The 24,061-nt window shown below is 35.8% G+C and overlaps 1 long non-coding RNA gene across 1 annotated transcript in view; it reads right to left on the minus strand.

Annotated features, from left to right (window-relative positions):
- Positions 1–24,061, minus strand: part of LOC107752824 (uncharacterized) — a 28,601-nt gene that overhangs the window by 2,646 nt on the left and 1,894 nt on the right. Inside the window, exon 2 of the long non-coding RNA XR_001641390.1 lies at positions 22,109–22,238. This is a non-coding gene — a long non-coding RNA (uncharacterized LOC107752824). The remainder of the gene's footprint in view (positions 1–22,108; positions 22,239–24,061) is intronic.

The following is a 24,061-nucleotide window of genomic DNA, read 5'->3' on the forward strand; positions in this document are numbered from 1 at the left end:
ATCTTTAGCCATCCGCGAGGGGCCGTTTTGAGTTTCACTGCTAGTCGACAGTTAGAGCAGAGTTGGCTCGAGTCAGTGTTGCCAAGTCCGCGGTTTTCCCGCGGAATTGGGCTACTTTAACACTTGCCGCGCTTTGTAGTTTTGGGCTAGTTTTGAGTAGCAATTAGGCGGCTTTTGTTGTGAAAACCTGGCAACCCTGGTCACGCTTATTGACAGTGTAAGATGATATACGATTAGCCGTGTCGGAAATCCAACCACGGATTGGCATGTTGTTATCTCAGAAACAGGCTCAGCCATCACATTGAATCAGGTAAACTGGTTATATATTTATGTTTCAGTATAATTACGCACGCTATACCAGGGGCGGTTCTAAACCCTTTTTAGGTGGGTTTCAGCCCCCCTATCTGTCACCTTAGCCCCCAAAACTATCTTAACGATCAGGCCAGTGCTGCTTCCTCGAGAAAGTTTTTCATTCTCACGTGTTAAAGGCATAATTAAGTAATTCTTTAAATCAACATTAAAGTAATTTTAAGCCATTTAAGCCCAAGACATCTCAATGCGGTACTCACGCACTGTGATAGAGCGTTTCTATGCGCACCACTCACACACCTGAAGTGCACAAACAGATAGCCTTCTCAGACAGCAGGTGAATACCAATGGCTGTCTTGACAAGTATCCTTGTAAGCACAGTCGGTTGTTGCAAGTTAACGTGTTAATAAATTAACGCCGACAATTATTTTATCGTGCGTTAATGCCAATGAGAGCATTTGGGGTGGGCTTAACACAGTGTAAATACCGGACGAAAGCGGCGTGGCTTGACACAACAAAATAGCCTACTATAGGACCCATTATAATCAGTGATGCTGTCTACACTGAATGCGGCGCGGTGCGACACAACAAATTCCCTACATTAAACTGCTGCCTCGTTCTATATATGACGTACTGACACAAATTTCAAATGATGAATTTTAACGGTCGCTTTGTCACATCCAGTGTAGACAGTCCTGTCACATCCGGTGTAGACACGGTGCAACCCCTTATTTACACTGCACGCATCTGTGGCACGTTACGGCTCCGTTCCGTCCTCCACGCAGTGCCAACTCTACCAGGAGCATTTCAGAAGCGAAGCGACAGGATTCGCGAGACCACATGATTTGCCTATCCGACATGGTTTGTCTTGATTATTTGTGTTCTAACATGGCTGTCCGGTTTGGCAGCATTGTCCGGTTTGATTCTGTTTATAGTTGCATTTATTGCTATGTCCTACTTTTTTGTGCTGTAGACTACAAAGTTAATATAATTTAAAAGTCCAGTTATGAACGACAAGGATAAAATATGTGTAGCTGTGTATAGTCGTCTAAAATACATTCTCAATTATCTTTTTTCTATATTTCACATACCATTTCTGGCCTCCTAACAAGGATATGTGAAATACGATCGGGAGTCTGCGCAGGGTGTTTATTTTGAAATTGACAGGATTTGTTGGCTTTTATTTTGTATCTACTGTGCGGCTTGGACGCAGCGTCCATCAAAAATAGGTAAGCGTTCTTAGGATCACAACAAATGATGGCACGTATGAGCCTCCCTCAAGATGCACCATCACAAGAAGATTACACAAGTTGTATGAAAAGGAGATATTAATTTGATTACATTAATGTTAAAGTTGAGATTTACAAGAAATGTTTTAACTGCTACTATGTGAAGGAATACTGCTGTAGAAAAGCACCTTATTTTTTTTAAGTGTTTGCAAACCAAATGTTATTGCACTTTTGTTCATACAGCAGTACTTTTAAAATAAAAGTGTGCAACACTACTTTTGAATTCATTATTGAATGTTGCGCATAACAATGTGATAAATCGTGATTAATCGCACAAAAATCATGTGATTAATCGTGATTAAAAAACAATTATCGTTGCCCAGCACTAACATATATATATATATATATATATACATTTGAATCTATATATTTTAGCGCGTCCTCAATAGGCGCCGTTTTTGAAGAATGCAAATGTGCATAAAAGCGTACGGGAACCCCGGAGTATGACGTAAGAGGGAAACCCCCGATGAATCAAATATCAAATAAAGCAAAATGACAGGGAACAAAAAAAATAGTAAATTAGGCATTAGGTTAACGTGTTAATAAATTAACGCCGACAATTATTTTATCGTGCGTTAATGCCAATGAGAGCATTTGGGGTGGGCTTAACACAGTGTAAATACCGGACGAAAGCGGCGTGGCTTGACACAACAAAATAGCCTACTATAGGACCCATTATAATCAGTGATGCTGTCTACACTGAATGCGGCGCGGTGCGACACAACAAATTCCCTACATTAAACTGCTGCCTCGTTCTATATATGACGTACTGACACAAATTTCAAATGATGAATTTTAACGGTCGCTTTGTCACATCCAGTGTAGACAGTCCTGTCACATCCGGTGTAGACACGGTGCAACCCCTTATTTACACTGCACGCATCTGTGGCACGTTACGGCTCCGTTCCGTCCTCCACGCAGTGCCAACTCTACCAGGAGCATTTCAGAAGCGAAGCGACAGGATTCGCGAGACCACATGATTTGCCTATCCGACATGGTTTGTCTTGATTATTTGTGTTCTAACATGGCTGTCCGGTTTGGCAGCATTGTCCGGTTTGATTCTGTTTATAGTTGCATTTATTGCTATGTCCTACTTTTTTGTGCTGTAGACTACAAAGTTAATATAATTTAAAAGTCCAGTTATGAACGACAAGGATAAAATATGTGTAGCTGTGTATAGTCGTCTAAAATACATTCTCAATTATCTTTTTTCTATATTTCACATACCATTTCTGGCCTCCTAACAAGGATATGTGAAATACGATCGGGAGTCTGCGCAGGGTGTTTATTTTGAAATTGACAGGATTTGTTGGCTTTTATTTTGTATCTACTGTGCGGCTTGGACGCAGCGTCCATCAAAAATAGGTAAGCGTTCTTAGGATCACAACAAATGATGGCACGTATGAGCCTCCCTCAAGATGCACCATCACAAGAAGATTACACAAGTTGTATGAAAAGGAGATATTAATTTGATTACATTAATGTTAAAGTTGAGATTTACAAGAAATGTTTTAACTGCTACTATGTGAAGGAATACTGCTGTAGAAAAGCACCTTATTTTTTTTAAGTGTTTGCAAACCAAATGTTATTGCACTTTTGTTCATACAGCAGTACTTTTAAAATAAAAGTGTGCAACACTACTTTTGAATTCATTATTGAATGTTGCGCATAACAATGTGATAAATCGTGATTAATCGCACAAAAATCATGTGATTAATCGTGATTAAAAAACAATTATCGTTGCCCAGCACTAACATATATATATATATATATATATACATTTGAATCTATATATTTTAGCGCGTCCTCAATAGGCGCCGTTTTTGAAGAATGCACATGTGCATAAAAGCGTACGGGAACCCCGGAGTATGACGTAAGAGGGAAACCCCCGATGAATCAAATATCAAATAAAGCAAAATGACAGGGAACAAAAAAAATAGTAAATTAGTCATTAGGTGCCATGCTCAATGCAGCATCTCAGAGATCTCGAATCAATTAATTAGCAGAAGTTATTACTCCACCACATGTGTGTGACGTCCATTAACTACGGCCATATTTTGTTGAACTAATGTGGTTCAAACGACTGTGTTCGGGAAATGGTTGTGACTAGCTAGCTCATTTCAACAACAATGAGTCGTACTACTATGGTGGTTAATCAGTAAGTTACGTCGTTATACGGGAAACACACCCCAGAGTGATCTGTCTCACCAACTGCCCACTGCAGATTCAACATACTCAATCAGCCAAAAAGCTGCTGACAGTCGGAACACTGTAAAAAAAAAAAAGTTACATACGATTTGAGGCAGGCCAGGTCAACAGATTCGGTTTTCCTTAACTCTTGTCCCTGGCCACCATATTCTAACCCAAATCTGATGTGTATTTTAGGTCATAACCTTGCTAATGATTAAATGGCTCTCAACTATGACATACTGCCTATTCCACGTCATAAAGCATGCATAATGTACATCTTAACCTGTGTCTTACAAATATTCTGTAGTCAGACTAAAGATCATAAATTTGGTTCACACGTCTCTTGTTCTCAATTTTGCTGTCTTATCATTTATTCATAACCAACATTTTTTTTCTCAAATAGTGCAGAATCACAAAATGTATTCTGCACTGTTTAAAGGGTCAGTGAGAGAAGAAGAAAAAGGTTAAAACATTAAAACTTTAGACCAATTTTAACAAAGGTTTATATTTAGTGGCCCTAAACATTTCATATGGTACAATCATCAAGTGAAAAGTAATTAAAAAAATTTAAAATTGTAAAAAAATAGGTAACACTTCAGAATAATGGTCCGTTGTTAACAAGTAACTATGCAGGAAGTAATAGGTAGTACTACATTAACACTTAACTTAATACTATTAACTAATAGAGAAGCAAGATTAACTAAGCAGTAAGTAGTAGCAAATTTAGGACAAAGGTAGTTCCTTATTAGATATTTGATAATTACTAAAAAAAAATTCAGATGTTAAAGGTTCTTTATGGAACCATTTAGACAAAAAGGTTCTTCTATGGCATCGTGAAGCACCTTTATTTTTAAGAGTGTAGTTACTTGTTAACAATGGACCATTATTCTAAAGTGTTACCAAAAAATATATTTTCAGTTTTATTCGCAAAACCACTCAACTATTCATTTTCACTCCTCACCTAGAAAAGTACTTGACTATTTAACAGGCCAGTGTTTATGATATGTTACATAAATGAATCATTGTACATTCCATAGTGGCTAAGGGCTGGGGGGGAAAAAAGTGGGTCAGACTTTACACTGATGGTCAAAAGTCCGGCTATGTGAGGTTAGTTATTAATATGCTTGTAGCTATGAATAGAATTCTACTCAGTCACACAGCTGTCAAATACACATCTTTTAAACACACTCAGACATGCAGATAGGTCTCCAAAACTGAAATCACACTCACAAAGACCTGTGGCAAAACTCCAGTTGCATAACAAACATCAGAATAAAGCATCATGGCATATTCAAGCCGTAGGGTTTTGTTCTGGTTTATTCCTCTTATCCTCTTAAACTCCTCCACAGCTCTGCATATGGACAGATGCACTCAATATAACAATGTGTCATTAAGACACTACAATTCCCAGAGTTCCTTTGCAATTTGCAGCCATCATTTACTCAAATAAATGAGCTAATCCAAACCTAAACTCTTGTATCTAATGATTCCAGACTTGATAATTAGTATGTGTTCGTTACCTATTATGTTAATGTAGGAAGTGTCGAAGCAAATCCACCGAGAATGAAGAGCCCTATGTGAGTGACATGTTGCATTTTGCCCTGGAGATGTTTTCTCAGATATACTGTATATCAAATCAAAATTCAGTTTGCTGGCGAGTGCCATAGCAGCCACTGGGCTTCACTGACAAAAGTTTGAATATCATAGAGGAATAATCTGGCAGAGTAGATGTCCTTCACTCCTAAAAAATAATGGTTCTTTATTGGCATCTGTGGTTCCATGGAGAACTTTTAACATCCATGGAACCTTTCCATTGCACAAAAGGTTTTTCCCAACCAGAAATCCACGAAAAAAACAAAGATAAATAAGTAAATAAATGAATAATACACAATTACAGTTTCATGGATGGTAAGAAATAATTCTTACGTTTTTTTTTTTTTTTGTAATATTGCAAATTTTTACATTGAAATAAATACACACACACACACACACACAAACTGTCGATTTATGTTTGACTCTCATTCACTGTTGGGTGTTGGCTCATGACTCAAAGCTGGCCCACAGTTAGACTTCTGTCTGATGATTTCTATCCAGGCTATGCCCATGCTATCTTCAGACATGACTACTAAACCCTGCACACTAGCTCCATATTTCTGCTTGAATAATACATAAGACCCTTCAAAGGGCCAGGAACGGGGAGTTCTGTATGTGTATATCTTGTTCTCTGTGATCTACAAGCATTACTCACCTCAATCAGCCTTATACTCTGTGTCTAAAAAGAGGACGAGATCTCAGCCGTCAGAACTAAAGTGCAACCTCTTCAAAAACACTTGTGTTAGTATTGATACACTGTCTTGTGCCCTTCGTGCTACTGTGTATAATAATAATAAAAAAGAATAATAATAACTTTGCTTTTGCAAGCAATTTTATGAAGTGATGCAACCTGATCTTAACCTAAATGTGACTCTACATATATTTTCAATAATTGTTTCAGGGTAAAATGGCCACTACTAAAATAATTTTCTAACAACTTTTAAATCTGCAAGCAGACAGCCTAAAACACTTTAAAGAATTGAAACATTAATTAGTTAATGAGATGATGTGTCTCATGAATCATATTTATTCTTCAATATAATTGGCTGAGTAACCTACAAATGTGACAATGCACATCTCACACTTACAATTTGCCCATACATCATTCTGAATAGATCAAACTGCTGAAAAAAAAAAAGACTAATTGCAAAGTAAACTACTCGCCCACTCAAATGTCACCATTTTTGCTGATGTTTGAATCAAAATTAAATTGACTTCAAATGGTCTGAGAGTGAGTCGGTGTTTAGCGAGCACTTAGCGCTATTGAACGAAGTGTATTGTGTGATTATTATTATTTGTTTTCTTATGAGTGTACCATGAATCAAAATAAATAAATCAATCAAAACACAAACAGAAGCCTTTGCCTCTTGATTTCTTAAGTCCACCATACGCCACTAGTAAAGTCATATTTTGATGAGACCAGAGAGGATTAATGGCTTTATCAATAGAGTTGTTCAGTTTGTATTACATTCAAATGTGGAAGAGAATTAGCATCTCTATCTATCTATCTATCTATCTATCTATGGATCACAGTGCAGCCCCTAAAATACTAATTAATGATCATTTTAAATATTTACAAATTTTTGCCACTTTGCTTCAAACCACTAGGTTTTACCCATTTATGAGCAAGAAGTTTTAAATCATTTTGAATCAAAATTAAATTGACTTCAAATGGTCTGAGAGTGAGTCGGTGTTTAGCGAGCACTTAGCGCTATTGAACGAAGTGTATTGTGTGATTATTATTATTTGTTTTCTTATGAGTGTACCATGAATCAAAATAAATAAATCAATCAAAACACAAACAGAAGCCTTTGCCTCTTGATTTCTTAAGTCCACCATACGCCACTAGTAAAGTCATATTTTGATGAGACCAGAGAGGATTAATGGCTTTATCAATAGTTGTTCAGTTTGTATTACATTAAAATGTGGAAGAGAATTAGCATTTCTATCTATCTATCTATCTATCTATCTATCTATGGATCACAGTGCAGCCCCTAAAATACTAATTAATGATCATTTTAAATATTTACTAATTTTTGCCACTTTGCTTCAAACCACTAGGTTTTACCCATTTATGAGCAAGAAGTTTTAAATCATTTAAATTGTAATAAAATTTAGTATGATCACTTTTCCCTTTATATCTTATAAGTACAGGTTAGAATAAGTATGTTGTTTCATTTTCACAGAAATATATCGCTGAATAACAATGGAGCACTATTTCAGCCATAATTTAACATTTTATTTTCACAAAAGTTCTTTGAAACATTGAAGTAGAAACTTTACTTGCATTTTAAAAAGCTTTCTATGTATATAAAATTAGGTTTTGTAAATGTAATTTGATGCAAACTCCAAAATGGAATGTCTCTGTTTGACCCAAACACGACTTTGCCTTCAGTGGTTTGTTCTACTCGAATCGGAATGCATTCTGTGTGCTCATGTGTTTCGCTTCCCAATTGTTAGTTGTTTGATGGAATTAGCCAGCTATTTCCAAACTGCATGCAAAGTTTGTAATTAATGAAGACTATTTGATTAATACTTCCTAAGAATATAAAATTAGTGATTTTTAGATTTTAGACTCATTAAATTACAATTAAAGTAAATATTGTTTTGCTTCTGTTCAGTGCGTTTATACTTCATTCAAAATTATCTGCATTTAATTAGATTTTAAAATGAATTTATCAAGGTAATCTGACACTATTTCTGTAAATTATACCTTTTTTATGCTGAAGACTGATATTTGCTACGGTGCATTCATTTTGCAGCAGTACAAGGTCACCATGCGATCAGAGTCTGCTTTATTAGGTAAAAAAGTAGGTGGTTAATGTAAACACCAAACAGCAATAACTGTGCAGCAATTCAACTAAAAACCATATAAAGATTGTAAAGTTAGTTTTGTTGGAAGTTGGAAGAACATACTTGACCTGAGTGACTTTAACTTTAATTCTAATCTGGTGGTTTCAGTTTTTCAGAAGAAGGAGCAGTAGAAAACCTTGCTTGATTTTTTTTTTCCCCTAGTCATTTTAAGACTCGTTTAAAGGCTAAAAGCCCATTATAAGAGGTAAAGACAGTCTAAACCAGGATGCCTTTTGGCTAGACACAGTGAGGTTACATTCTGTTGGGGCTGAAATTAGATATAGCTATTTCTCTTTCAAAAATGACTCTCCTGAAGGTCAAAAATGTAACTTCACAGCTTCTCTCCACTAAAGCCCTGCTTATAATCTGTCTTCACAGTATTAATGTTAAAAAGTTGAGATGTAGCATGGCTTGTCATAGCATATAGCAACAATTTCATCTCAATCCCACTTAATATGTGCATATCTTGAGAAGCGGCACTAGACTATTTGAGTATAAAAACGATATTCATTTATATATTTATTTAGAATATATTCATTTAACTATATTTATTTAGAATATAAAACATTTGTTCATCAGCTGAGGGGCTGGAATAGAGATGTGAGCCATGCCTGAAAATACTAGACAAAGTTGAAAGTTATTTCATTTTTATTCCCCCTCAGTGTTTCTTTTTGTCTCACTTTGTATCTTTTGCCTTATTCTTTATTTATGAATACATTGCAGCCTTTAGTGCCTCCTCCTAGACTGAGGAATGGTGTTGTGTTGAACAACAGCGTCAGTCACTGTGTAAGAGTGTCCGGCAAAGATGAAAGCTTTGAAAATAGAATCAGGACTGCTGAGGTTAACATGTTAACTCAGAATGCTAATAAAATATGCGTGAAACTAGTAATTGTATTTAACACCATTAACACAATTACCTGATTTGACTCTGTTTTCCTGTTCTGTGTGATTTTCAGAAAACAGAGGTGTTTCTGTATAATACAAAAGTGCACATGATGATGACGAAAAATTATAAAGACCTTACATTTTATTTATAAATTAAATCTAGATGAGACTTAGATTTGCCATATAGTTGATTTTTAGTAATCACTTAACATGTCTGAAATATCACTTGTGAACAAAACATGCCATCAAAATTGAACATATTACATTCAGAAAATGAATGAATTAATTAATTAATGCATACATAAACACATAGTAAAAATGTGTTATGTAAAATAAGATAATTATTTACATTTTAAGTAAGCTAGCAATTTGTGGCACTAAGCATGTGAACTCCTTTGTACAAAAGGTCAGATATCACTAAAGCAAATCAGTGGATCATTTTGCAAAATGCTTTCTTTTGCAAAATCAATAAATAAATCAATAAACTGAAACTGACCAAACAAACAAATAAAATGTGAGGTTAACTATTACAAAAACAAGAAATTAATTGTCAATAATTATTTTAGTCCATTGGCCCTTGGATGGATGGATGGATGGATGGATGGATGGAAATGTGGCTACAAACGATACAGAAAGTGTTTGAATCGTGTCATTCTTAAAATATTCATTCATTTGGTCCCATTTATTTCTAAATGGGCAAAACTCTCTCCCTCCCTTTCTCTCACTCTCTGAATTAGCTTAGCCTTCTTTAATTGTGCCCCCTGTTGATGGCAATTAGACCACTGAGATGCTCCAAAAAGCAAACCAGACATGTACAGGCTCACACACACATCCTAAAAGTGCCGTCACAGAGAGCGAGAGAGACAGCAGTATGAATTACTGTAAATTCTGGGTAGCCATTCCTCATCTAATTACAAGTGAGAACAATCATTTTCAATCATTTTACTCTTAAAAGGCTCTCTGCCACATGTAATTCACATCCATAATTGAGCCGATGGGTGCTAAGAGGAATGTGCCAGGGGAAAAAAAAAACGAGGATGGAAGAGAGGGGAAGCAGGTGTACTAAAAGAAAAGCAAGGATTGAGGGTAAAATATTGGTAGTTTAGGGAGAGAGCTGAATGGAGAATGAGAGGAAAGCTGATGTTTATTGGCAAATATTTCCCAGGGATTCCGACACTGGTCTATGTGCAGAGAGCTGTCTTAATCAGACTCTGCTTGCTCTGCTATTGATTAATCTTGACTGGACATCATATTATTGTTTACTTTGAGTCTCTCCAGACCAAGTGAAAGAACAACCTGGCATTCGTCTAACGCATCCCCCCCAACCCCAACTGTCACTCAAACTCCTCTCATTTGTTCCCCCATCCCCTCTTTTCCAAACAAAGGAGTTATGAAGCCATGGCTCTATACCCCTGTGGTTACTGTGAGTGACGCCCATGACAGCTGCCCGTATGCGCCCCCTCTGAGCTCGGCATGCTGGGGGATGTAGGCTGTCAGTTTAAAAACATTCTCCTGTGACAATATATGAAAATTGAAAAGGGTTTTCATGTGACATCACGTGAAACTTGAAAAAGTTATCCTATGACATCATATGGAGCTTACGGATTATCCCATGACATCATAATCACGTTCTACTGTGACATCATATGGAAATTACATGTTCTCTTATGACATCATATTCAATTTTAAAATGGTTTTCCTATGACATCATTACCAATGGTTCTCATATGACATCATATGGAACTTCAGAAAGGTTCTCCTATGATATCATAAAAAACATGTCCTATCTCCTTTCTGTTCTAAGTGGAACATTTATTTTTAAGAGTGAGAGTATCCTGATTTCAAACAAACAATAACACTCATCTGCACACACACACAACTGTGACCCTGAGCTCTAAACAAATAAAGAAGACATCATCAGCTTTTACAGCAAACAGAATAGACTGCCCTGAATTATTAGCATAGGTTTTGTATATTACCATGGAATCGAATGCAAGCGAATGTATATGTGTGCTTATCCAAAAGACAGAAACCCCTACGATCTCAGTCACTTTAATGCATTGGCTGTAATGATTGTGAATACACACCATAAAGTGTGGAAATGTGAGTTTCATTACCATCTTATAAAGTGTCAAGCCCATTGGTCATGAACACGTCTGGAGAGAGCACGGGGGCGGCTTTGCGCCCTAAGGCACGTCTGTGTGAGGAAACCAACACCGATGTAACAACTCCAAAAGCACAATTGGTTACAGCTCAGCTCCATTTCATGCGCTTTCAGACCACACGAAACAAGTTAATGTTCGCTTTTACTGTGTCAGAGCGGAGATGCCACTAAATAGAAGAGCATGGAGAGACGTGTGATTTATCTGAGAGATGGTAAAGTGATTTCTGTGGAAGAAATGTTTGTACTGCCCGTATGCGCCCCCTCTGAGCTCGGCATGCTGGGGGATGTAGGCTGTCAGGTCACATTATGAGCTCGCTGAGACGGCATCAGTAGGCACGTGGGTGTGTGCATTTACAAAACACACACACCGAACAACATGGAAAACAAGAAGAGGTATTCATACAGACACAACAGCACATGCTCTTGAAATTAAAGGTTTTTAAGGTGCAGTGAAGAATACCCTTCTCATTCATTTATATTTTACAAAGGGTTCTGTGACATCTTATGGAACTTAAAGGTTGGAGCTTATAAGGTTCTCCTCTGACATCATGAGGAACTTTAAAAAGGTTTATAAGATGCCACTAAATAGAAGAGCATGGAGAGACGTGTGATTTATCTGAGAGATGGTAAAGTGATTTCTGTGGCAGAAATGTTTGTACTTATTGAGGCAAAGCAGGTGCCACTGTTATTTCCTAGAGGGGTGGAAATGTAGAGAAAAGGACTAATTTACCTTAAAGGTAGGTCTCACATCTGTCAGACCATGTGTATGTGTGTGTGTGTGTGTGTGTGTGTGTGAAGTGACCTGCCAATTTATTAGATGCAGAGATGTTATAAAAAACTTGTGACTGTCACACAAGCAGATATTAATACATTCATAAAAACATACTGTCATATAGAAATAAGAGCTCTAGAGGCCTTTCAAACTTCTAGCCAAGAAACGTACAGCTCAAGTGACAGTAGCCATTGTCTTGCATTTTATGAATCACCAAGGACCATGGTTTCAGCTAAAAATCTTGTTTACTAGAGATGCACGGACCATCAACCAGAAATATTACAAAGTCTGCAAACAGGACGTTAAGAGGCGAGAGGCCAGAGACGGGACACGCTGAAAACGGATACAAAGAGGAGAGAATAGATGCGCTACCAGTCAGAGAAAAATCACTGTTCGCGTGGCATGAAATCTATTCTAATCACTGAATTCAGGGTGGGAGATTATACGAATGTATCTCTGAAAGGAACTAACTGTCTTCATAAAAGTTTCGATGGCATTTTCTGTTCATCTTACCTCTGTGTATTGCCTATTTAAAGTAGTGTTTATGACAGAAACACTTTATTGCTGCTGTTCCATAAGTGCCACCTACTGGCAGAGAGTAAATTCAATTCTTGAAATTATAAAATCTAATTTGAATAACAAAAAAAATACTGTACATGGTACATATATGTTGCACCTTTGATCAGATCGCAGTTAAAATACAGTGGTTGCTCCTAATTTAAAATGGCTACAGATAATAAAGGCCAGTTTGGTCTGTAGAGCAAATAAACATTTGATTTATGCACTCGTTCATTCTTTCATGTCTCCTGTTTTTTTCTTTTAATGTTAATGGTAATGTTATAATGTAATGCTCATATTGTTCGTATTGTACATTCAGAAGTACAGAAGTAGTTGTACATTCTTAGTAGTTATTGTCTAGTCATAGTCAAACAAATGGACAGTAACATACAGTAACTAAACAATGAAACTGAAAATCGATTAAAATAAGATTTATTTGTACCAGGATCACTTCATACGAATTTCAAGGTCAAACATAATCAAAAGTTGCCCTTCTTGACGCAATATGTTATTCAAAACTTAAAATTATATGGCAAGTGATGATTTTTCTATGAAAAATACTTTACATATGAGGCTTGGTGTTGTTTATGTGGAGTCAACTGGGCTGTAGCACTCTAATCTCACTCTCTGCTTCACTTCATGTTTTCTATTCTTTCGTTGTTTGCTCCATCCTTTACCATTGTCCACTTGCCTGACATCATAGTGCTTGTCCTTGGAGTGACTCTTATTTCCTGGGCTAGTTTTTCTAACTCTCTCTTTCTTGCTACATTTCTCATTCAGACACATGCTTATGCACATACTCAATATTCTCTTAAACCCAAAATAATTATCAGAAAGACAAAGAAGTCTCTTTTAGGTTTTATCCAGCCAATGGAAATTCAGCTTGTATCACTGAAGAAAGTAAGTTTTCAAATTAAAATGACAACAAGCTTTCAACAGCAGCACTACTTATTCTCTACATTTCCCACACCTTTCATAAATTCATATTCATCACAATCTCAGATGATCAGCAGGAATTCATACTCACTAAGACCATAGTGAGTAAGACCATACGACCATAGACTGAGAAGTTTCAGATTTCAACTATAAATATGTTTCACTCATTCATATCAAAAAATGTTCTGTTTTACCCAATATTTGTGTCCCCATATTTTTCGCTCATATTGTTTAATGGTCATACTGTTACAACAACTGTAACAGTATAACTCGTGTCTCTTGCTCTGTTCATGTAAGTGGTATCTGTGTGCTTCCCAGGGTTACTGCCTATACAGAGCATTCAAAATTAGCCACTTATATTCTATTTTAGTTGGCATGCTAGCTGTTTATGTAAACAACAAAGTTGCTCATTCTGTTTTGCACTAGAACTTTGTCTATCAAGACTAATTTACACAATAACTATATTAGCAGCCACACCAATGGATGATTACCTTCTTTTTTATTATTAGTGCGTGCTTCAGTTTGCCGTGTGCCACTTTACAAGCTTGAGCTCTTTAAAGTTAGATGGATTCCGATTGGCTGTCGATGTTTTACTTTTGATCAGCTGGAAAAAAAATTGTTCTGACAGTGATTCCAACAATATCGTTCCTCTGTGTTGTTATTGTTATAGCTGTGGTGTGGACGTCCCTATTCACATTAGAACAATTATTAAAACTATATAGTTTATCATCAGTGGTGGAAAGAATATTGAACATTTGTTCTTAAGTACAAGTACTGTTACATTGCTGAAATAATACTCAATTAAAAGTAAAAGTACTGGTGTCAAAACAGTACTTAAAGGGTTAGTTCACCCAAAAATTACTCAAGTCCTCAAGTCATCCTAGGTGTATATGACTTTCTTCTTTGAGAAGAATCCAGTCGGGAGTTATATTAAAAATCGTCTTTGATCTTTCAAGCTGTTCAATGGCACTCAGCGGGTGTTGCATGCATCAGTACAAAAGCAGTTAAATAAAATGCGTCCATCCATAAAAAAAAAAATTTGTCTCACACGGCTCCGGGGGGTGAACAAAGGCCTTCTGTAGCGAATCGATGCGTTTTTGTAAGAAAAGTATCCATATTCAAAACGTAATAATCACTTAATGTAGCTTGTGCTCACTGTTGTACACTGGAAGCAGTTCCGGGCAGATGACATATGAGGTCAGTGCTGCGCATGCGCCAGTGAGTCACGTGAAAACCAACGTTTGTTACGTGACCGTTGTTTTGTTTTGATCTCTCCCCTGCGCTTCCGTGTGCGTCACTTCTGATCGGCGCATGCGCAAAGCTGACCTACATTTACATTTAGTCATTTAGCAGATGCTTTTATCCAAAGCAACTTACAAATGAGGACAATAGAAGCAATCAAAACTAACAAAAGAGCAACAATATGTAAGTGCAAATGACAAGTCTGTAAAACGCAGTACACGTAGCAAGGTATTATATATATATACACATACACAAAGAAAAACAAGTAGAATTTTAATTAAAAAAAAGATAAATAGATAAAGAAGAATTAAAATAGAATAGAAAGTGCTAGAGATGTGTTTTTAGTCGTTTCTTGGAGATGGTTAAGGACTCAGCTGCTTGGATTGAGTTGGGCAGGTCATTCCACCAGGAGGGAACAGTTAATGAAAAAGTCAGTGAAAGTGATTTTGTGCCTCTTTGAGTTATTATTTCAAGCTTTGAAATTGGTTTAATCCAAGTCTTCTAAAAAGACACATTCGCTTTATATGATGAACAGATTTTAATATAAGCTTTTATTTACATACATATAAATATTGATTACCATTACAAAAATCTCAATCTTAAACATTTGCTCATTCTGTGTATTTGTGTCTTTAAAATAGGGTAACTTTTTTGCAAAAGCTTACAGCACAAGGAAGCTTGATTTCTAATTTGATTTCAAACTGAATTGAATTTTCAAAAAATGACAAGTACACAATAATAAAATGATAAAACAAATGACCTAAATTCAGTTGTATTCGAAAATATGACAACACTGAATTTTTATAAACAGGGATTTAAGAGCCATATGTTAGGCCTATTTATTTAGATAAATGGAACATCAGATGGCTTTGACCTGTAATGACTGTACAATGTAGTGATGCAGTATATTTATATGTACAAATCAGACAAATATCCCATTGCAAAACATTTCTAGCATAAACTTACATTGTAAATAAATGAAAGTTCCATCTTTGATTGTTAAAAGACTTTCTGGTGCATTTCACTTATAGCCAATAGAATTTCCACTAGGATTTTCATCGGCCAGGCGTGGCTCTATTCTGAATGGTTGATAATGTTTGACAAAGTTTAATCCAGGAGCAAGAGAAATTATTTCTAGCACGGAGAGATCGCACAAGCAATATCGGAGAGAGAAGACAGGCAGTTAAAAAATTGTAGGCCTATAAGCATATTTGAGAGCTCGCATCCAATTTTCTGCAATTACATGACTGTGTTCTCATGTTACAATAAAGCGCTAGCCACATTTGCGCAGGAATGATTAAAATTATGCGGAATACCTACAATCCCGCGCGGACATTCAGACTCTGTCAGGAGGCAGATGCGTGTCAAACTCACTGTCGGAGAGGAAAGAGACGCGCATCTGTGTATACTGTGGGAAATGAGTAATGGAACCGTGTCAGATATTTCACAATAGGTATTAAAATATAGATATTTATGATAACACTACTATGTAGTTTGTTTCTCCAAACTTTGAGTCCATAAATTACGCTGAGCTCCCTCACTGTCTGATCAGCTCTTCAAATCTGCTGTAGCGGCGGCTTTTCCCGGTTCAGATATCAGGGCTTTTATTGGTTCCTTTTATGATCGAAAATCTTTACTGGCTACTGAAGTGCCGTCAAAGATTTGAATATCAATTCAAATTGTGGGCGTACTCAGTAACGAACTATGATTTAAAAGTAACAAAGTAGATTATTTTGCTTAATTTGTACTTAAAGCTGCAGTCCATAACTTTTTTTTGGTTAAAAATTTTCCTAAATCAATATTTGAGCAAGTACATAACCAGCCAGTGTTCAAAACAATCGCCTTACTTTAGCCCGATTCACAACGGTTAGCTTATAATAATGTTTTCTAATTTGAGTGGTATGGGTAGGTTTTCGCGGGAAATTCGAGCATGGCACTGTGTCATTATGTCACGTCTGTAAACATAAAGTTGTTGTCCCGACTACTAGGCTATCGGCTGTGAGGATCCTGCAGGTGGCGGATCATTTATAGCCTTTTCTCACAGCAGCTGAAATAATTAAATGTATAATTTTGATGGTGGATTGTAATCCATAAAGGATTATGTGTTTATGAAACACGTGAATGAAATTAAAGACTGCAGCTTTAAGTACAAGTAAAAGTACAACTTTAAAAATATACTCAAAAAAGTACAAGTACCCGAAAAAACGACTTAATTACAGTAACGTGAGTAGTTGTAATTCGTTACCTCCACCACTGTTTATCATTCTTGTTGTGAATTGCCTATTACTCTCTTACTGAAAGGCCTTACGAGAAAAAGTTACGAGATTTCAAGTGTGGGTAAAGTTAATATTTTTAATAAAATCATTGGTTGTTGGGGCTCTTGGAATAGTAGTTGTTCATTAGCATGCTGCCATATGGCCGTAACTGTCTATTAGTGGAGATAATTGATGTGGAAACTTTAAAAACCATTAAAGCTCAGTAAACACAAGCAAGACTGTGTTCAAATGTGTTCATATCCTTGAAATCTCTATCCAAGCTGCTTTTGATTAGTCAATTAAAGAGTTTGTTTGTCAGCCATGCAAGGATCACTTTTAGGAAATGGTGACCAATCAGAAGAGAGCAGATGATTCACTGACACTTTGCCAAACATAGGACTCATAACTGTTTCTATGGTAACACCGAGCGGAGGAGAACGCTCATAGAAAAATATGCGTCAGCTGAGGGTGTATAACACACATACACACACAAATATGCATCCAAAACACATATAGTAATGTGTGATCTGAAAGGTGACAAATAATGTAGGCATGTTATCTTCACAATTACCTGCAAAAAATGTCAACTGTCTCATTATAAATACAATACTGTGTTTTCTAACAGTGTTGCAAGAGAAAAGCAACACAACACACTTCCTGTGTTTAGTGCATGTCTAAACTCAAAATAATTAGACAATGTAACTAGTGTAATGTAATTAAAAACTGTTAAAATAAGTAGTTTATCAGATAAAATAATTAAATAATTAAAATTAAAAATGAATTTTAATTAAAATGTAAGTTTAATTTCCCCCATTAGTCTTTTTTTTTCATTATCATGTCATGACATTATAGTAAGTAGTTGTGATACTAATAAATGTATTTAATATGCATTTTTTTTGTTATTGTTAGTCCAAATGTGTATATGTAATTACATTAATATGTAATATGTAATTACATTAACATGCAATGTGTATAATATAGATAGTAGCATTATGATGTTATAAATTATAAAATAAAATGTTCAATGATTTGATGCCAGATGTCAAGTGGACAATAATATATGTGTATATATATATATATATATATATATATGTGTGTGTGTGTGTGTGTGTGTGTGTGTGTGTGTGTGTGTGCGCGTGCGTGTAAAAATATGTGATGCAATTTTTTTTATAATCATTTAAATAATTTAAATATTATAATGAGAATACAATTATTAATATTATTATTTAGAAATACAGTGGGTACGGAAAGTATTCAGACCCCCTTACATTTTTCACTCTTTGTTATATTGCAGCCATTTGCTAAAATCATTTAAGTTAATTTTTTTTCCTCATTAATGTACACACAGCACCCCATATTGACAGAAAAACACAGAATTGTTGACATTTTTGCAGATTTATTAAAAAAAGAAAAACTGAAATATCACACGGTCCTAAGTATTCAGACCCTTTGCAGTGACACTCATATATTTAACTCAGGTACTGTCCATTTCTTCTGATCATCCTTGAAATGGTTCTACACCTTCATTTGAGTCCAACTGTGTTTGATTATACTGATTGGACTAGATTAGGAAAGCCACACACCTGTCTATATAAGACCTTACAGCTCACAGTGCATGTCAGAGCAAATGAGAATCATGAGGTCAAAGGAACTGCCTGAAGAGCTCAGAGACAGAATTGTGGCAATTGTTTGTTTGTTTGTTAGTTTTTTTGTTATGATGTTAAAATATGATCCCATAAATGCATGATATCTATTTGAAAGTATGACAAAGATGAAACAGAACCCAGATATAATAAAACCATGAAAGAGTTTTCACTGTGCTGCAGTGTAAAACACTACACCTTGTAATAGAGCGAAATAATATACTGTCCTAAATGTGTGCGCACGAGTGTAGGGAAGTTCAGACCTCTCTAATTCCTGCTGAATGAAATGTCAGTGCGTGGCGGGGGGCTTTTTAACTCTCAGCGGGGGGGTTCTTGGTGTGGGGGCAGCAGGGGCAGTAAAAGAGTCACAGTGTGTCTAGGGTTGGTGTAGTGCTCTTTGTTAGCCGGAGCTGGACTCCTGAAGTCAGTCAAAAGACCCTTGTGGGGGGTCCAGAGGCAGAGACCTGCGGAGATCAATATACCTACAGGGGGTCTATCCTCTCATAGACCCTTTCAATCCATCACACACACACAACACACACACACACTCTTATCCTTGCTAGCTCACACAAACTTATTTAAAAAGTAAATACATTTTACATTGTTTTCAATCTCTCGCACACTCTTTGAACGTTTATTTTAATGTAGTGAAGAAATACTCGTATTAGAATTGTTTTAAATAAATAAATGCATTCTCAGTGCATTATAAAATATTCATAATACCTTATTAAAGCATGTTATAATCTGTAGTGATAAACGGTAAACCATAGAATAAACCGTAGCTCAATGAATAAGCATTTCACCTTATTGATGTTACAATACTTTTAAAAGTCAAATACAGTGATTTGAATACATTAATTCCTAAATATATATTCTTGTAAGGAAAATCTTCATTAGTTTGGCATTATATTTTATTGTCACTTTTACATGTGGTACAGCGTTAAAAATATAATGATATTTAGGAAATAATTATTTATTTTGAAAATATATTTTTTAAATATTTATTTACTTACATACTTATTTTTATAATGATTAAAATGTGCACTCTTACATATTCAAAGTGTAAGGAAAATAAATTATATATACATTTTACCTGATGGTTACATCACATGACCGTAATTAAAAATAAACAAATAAATAAAATACAAAAACAATAAAACCAATATAAATACAAGCTGTAAATGTAACTAGATTGTCAAATTATACAATATTTTCCCTATATATAGTGAAAAAGTGTGTTGGAAACACACATTGAGGACCAATCTGCACCTTATTAATGACCCGTGGCGTTAATATACTGCATCTGTGCCAGCGCGTGATGTATTAAAACTGCAGCTCGTTAATAAACATTTTTTAATCTCATACATACACACACACACACCCTGGAGAAGTGCAATACAGTAAAACAGGGTTTTTTCAAGCTGCGTTACTGACCCCTCAATCTGGTGCGAAACAGGCTGTTCGCGTCAGGCACCATTTCCCCTTCCTATTGTACACGAGCCCAGGGCTACTGTAGACTGCGTTATTGGACCATAAGCTTCTGGAGATGGATAATCTATAAAATAGCTCCCTGCTGGCCCCAAGTAACCCTCACACAAACACACACACACACACAGGTTACTCTTTACAGAGAGACAATGAGATTGTTTACACGTCTTATGGATATTTTCTCTGGATATTTTTTGCACGCACGCACGCACGCACGCACGCACACACACACAGGTTATTCTTTACAGAGAGACAATGAAAGCAAAAATGCAGTTGTTTACACATTTTTTATGGACATTTTCTCTGGAGTTTATTGATATTTTTATGCTAATGCTGTTTTAAGAGAATCAATTCTCACTAATGTGTATTATAACCAGTGAAGTGAAAAACATTAACTTTTTAGCAATCAGTTGTGTATGTATTTTTCTTTGGTAACACTTTACAATAAGGTTCATTGGTTAACATTAGTTAACTACATTAGTTAAAATTAACTAAGAATGAACAATACTTCTACAGCATTTATTTATCTTAGCTAATGTTAATTTGGTTACACTTTATTTGAAGGTGTCCTTGTTACAGTGCAACTATACATTTAAGTACTGAGTAATATTAATTAACTACATGTACTTACTATATGGTTAGGGTTAGGATTAGGGTTTGGCTTAGGGTTACTTGCATGTAATTATGCATAATTACATGCAAGTAACCCTAAGCCAAACCCTAATCCTAACCCTAACCATATAGTAAGTACATGTAACGTGTAACAAGGACACCTTCAAATAAAGTGTTACCATTAATTTCAACATTTACTAATGCATTATTTAAATTTTTGCTTGTAAACATTAGTTAATGCACTGTGAATTAACATGAACTAACAATGAACGACTGTATCTTCATTAACTAACATTAACAAAGATGAATAAATACTGTAATAAATCTATTGTTCATTGTTCATTCATATTAGTTAATACATTAACTAACATTAACTAATTTAACCTTAATGTAAAGTGTTACCTTCTCTTTTCTCTCAAATGCTGAAAGTCTGGTTGTTCAGGCCACATCTAACTTCATCCATCTTAAATGGAATTGCATGGCTATACGGAATTTGGGAGCCCCAAAATCCATATACCTGTATAAATGAGCAACTGTGGATGGGACACATGAATGGATCATCTACAATACTAAGTGCCAACAGAAACCTTTGCCAGCCAGCAATTGCATCATTACGTAAGTGAATGTTATCATTGATCATTATAATAAAAGGTCAATTCAACGCAACAAGAAAACAAGCAATAAAAACATGTATTGGGTTTTCTTTTGTTCTTTTTTTTCTTTGAGGTTGGGCCAGGTTGCCCCGCCCACTCTAAAATCTCATTGGATGAGATCACTGTTGAGGAGGCATTGATTGTAGAATGTACTTATAGTTCAATATAATATGAAACTGTGCTCAAGTTCCACAAGGATAGAAAGATAAGATTTTTGTATCAGATCGAAAAGAAAACAAGTGGTTTATGAGTGCGTGTGTTTATCACAGGCAGAAAGCACCTGCTTGGATTAGAGCATTTTCTCAAATCAGCTAATTACGACAGGCTTCTCTGTTCTCTCCTGTAATTAAATCAAATGATCAGGCGAGACAACAGCTCTCCCCGAAATAAAGACCAGAAACAACAGCATCAGCAACAGATAAACACCTGTTACAGGCTGACACTCTGACGAACAGCAAAAGCAATCTATAAAACCAAAATGCACATTTGCAAACCACAGCGCTGCAAATTAGTAAAGTAAAATTGAACTAAAAGGAACGAAACTACAGCACAGAACAAAATGTCTTCAGTAATAACTAGATGTATTGGAGTAGGTGGATCTTTTTTTCCATATGTTTTATTGAGGCTTTCATTGTCTCTCTCTTTTTCTTTTTCTTTTTCTCTCACCTCTGTTATTGTCCTTCCCTCTTTAATTTGCACCTGTCTGGGTGTACTGTCAGACCGGCCCTATGGGAACCCACAATTCTGTTCGGTAAAATATCCAACATTAGGTTCCTCTGGGGACAAAGAGAACACTCTGAAAAAAAGAAGAAAAAAAGAGAGTGAGATGGCAAGACAGAGAGAGAAAATTCACTCAAATTGAGCTTAGATACTCTCCACAGTCATCATTCGCCCACACTGTAACTCTCTTGGGCACCGACTACACTCCACCTAACCACAGTTCTCTTGGAGACAGAGTGGACACTTCACATCCAACAAGAGGACAAGACACAGCACAAGCCAGTCAGGCTTGCAGGAGAATCAGGGTGAAATAAATCAGGGTGAAATGCTTGGTGATGAGATGCCTGGAAAATCTTGAGTGAGGAGAATGTTTGAAATAAGAAGCTGTTTGAAGTTAATATATTGAGGATTCTGAGAAGTATGTTATGATTGCCGATAGCTAATGAATAGACACTAACTAGCACAACATGACAACCCTGATAGTACACGTACATCACGGAGATGTCTATTTGACGTCTGCATTTACATCTGTATTTTTTTTTAGAGTGTTTGCTCATCTGCAATATGTCTACAGGACGTTTCCTATTAGATGTCAAATAGATGTTTAGAAAATGTCTTTAAGACGTTTATGATTTAGAATGTATGTCAAACTGTAATCTTAAAGACGTTTATCAGATGTTTGTAAACAGCAGATGCTTTCCAGATGGAGTGATCTTTAACAGACATCTTTTAGACGTATGCGTGCTATCTGGGAACAAATATAGCCTAGCATGAAATACTTCACTCAGTCACAGATGCCTTCACTTGTAAGAGAATATTCGAACCAAGAAGTCAAACTTGACGTCATAATACAGAATGTGAGAACACACGTCATTGTTACAGATGACTAATGATTAGTGACAAAAGTGATCAAACATGGAACTCTTTAATCAGTCAATCAGAAAAAAAAAATTCTTCACTTGTATGAGGAGAAAGTTGGAACTAAGAATCCGAATTTGATGGCAAGATACTGAATGTGAGATTGTAGGCTACATTGTATCTGCAGATGGCTAACAATTAGCTGCTAAGCACGAAGTAGTCATTCAATCCCAAATATAGTAGTCCTTCAATATCTAATATCACCATATGAAGAGAATATTCGAAACAAAATGCTTAATCGCGTCAAGATATGGAATGTGAAAATGCAAGTCATAGTTGCAGATGACTACCGATTAACTGCTAAGTTCGCAGCAGACCGATAACAATAACCTAACGTGAAACCCATTAATCAATCGATCAGAAACATATTCACTTGTAAAAGAATGTTTGACTCAAGAAGCCACATTTTTGACATCAAGTTAATGAATGTGAAAATGCACATCATGATTGCAGACTAATAACTAGCTGCTAAGTACGTTTCGTAACATTACTTAGTACATTGACCTAACATGAAAAATCACCTAGCATGAAATCCTTTAATCTGTCAATCACAAAAGTATTTACTTGAAAGAGAGAAATGTTCAAACCAAGAAATTGCTGTAAAGATTATTGTACTGCTTTTTCATTGTTTCGGTCTGAATTTTTTTTTTATGTAAACATGCGCAATATGGATGCCTTTGACTTGACCTTTGTGCTGGTGTTTTGTGTCTTGCGCATGACAGAACATAAAAAAAAACACCTCACTAGGTCTTTTTTTTTCTCGCTGCCCTGAGTGCCATATTTTACACAATGGTTACATATGGTTAGTGATTCACTGCTAGTTACAGTTAATAACACAGCAACAAAAATTACCTAGTAAGAATATTTAGTTTTTTTTTTTATTAAGTAAGAGGATGTTCCAATTTAAAAAATAAAATAAAACAAAATAAATACATTTTAATGTCAATAAACTGAATGTGCAATTACATCATGGTTGGTCAT

Source organism: Sinocyclocheilus rhinocerous, unplaced genomic scaffold, assembly GCF_001515625.1.
Source record: "Sinocyclocheilus rhinocerous isolate Xijiao unplaced genomic scaffold, SAMN03320098_v1.1 scaffold2366, whole genome shotgun sequence".
Classification (NCBI taxonomy): Eukaryota; Metazoa; Chordata; class Actinopteri; order Cypriniformes; family Cyprinidae; genus Sinocyclocheilus; species Sinocyclocheilus rhinocerous.